Source organism: Bos indicus x Bos taurus, chromosome 1 (assembly GCF_003369695.1).
Source record: "Bos indicus x Bos taurus breed Angus x Brahman F1 hybrid chromosome 1, Bos_hybrid_MaternalHap_v2.0, whole genome shotgun sequence".
In the NCBI taxonomy this organism is placed as follows: Eukaryota; Metazoa; Chordata; class Mammalia; order Artiodactyla; family Bovidae; genus Bos; species Bos indicus x Bos taurus.
The window spans coordinates 111,852,788-111,853,552 of NC_040076.1; positions in this window are offsets into that span (position 1 = coordinate 111,852,788).

A 765-nucleotide genomic window follows, 5' to 3' on the forward strand; every position below is an offset into this window, starting at 1 on the left:
AACAGGTAGTATGCCTAAGACTGGGAATAAGGAATTGGTGGTAGGTAACATGGTGGCTGAGACTTGCATCTTGTTCTAACTCAACAATGAACTTTCTTCAATGTATCCTAGAAGTAACAGAACCTCATATTCAAGGATGCTGCATGGTTATTGGGAAACTGAGCACTGAGTGCCAGGGATTAGGAGTCATGGAGGTTTCTGTGGCCACATTTGGTACAGAAGGAGAGGAATTAGATAGAGCGAATCTTCAGAAAAGTTCTTTAACAAGACATGTCCCCTCACCTTTTCTCCTTGCCGCCTGTCTGGAATTTAAATGCACCAAGTGGAGCTCCTGTAAGCCACCCAGGACCCTGAGACAATTTCATGAATGAAACTTGTGCCCTAAAAATGGCAGAGCAGAAAACGGGAAGACTTTAGGGAATTAGAAGACCCGGTGGAGACTCCACATTTGGATTTCTTACTTTCAGATTTTTCTCACTTGATGAAGTAACTTTTATATGTCTTTCAGCCACTTTAAGTCCCAGTTAATGGGCAGCTGGAGGCTTTTCCTAACTGAAACATCCCACAGAATATCTGAGGTTATAATTCCCACAGACCTTAGTGAGTTATAGAATGAACCATATTGAACATGATTGAGGAAAGTAATGTTACGTTCCCCTACTTTTTTCCACAAAGGAGGTCATTTAGTACCAGGTCTCTGGAAAATAGTAGCATAAGAACCTATAGAGATGTTATAGCCAATTAGGTTTCTCCTACATAGATGCT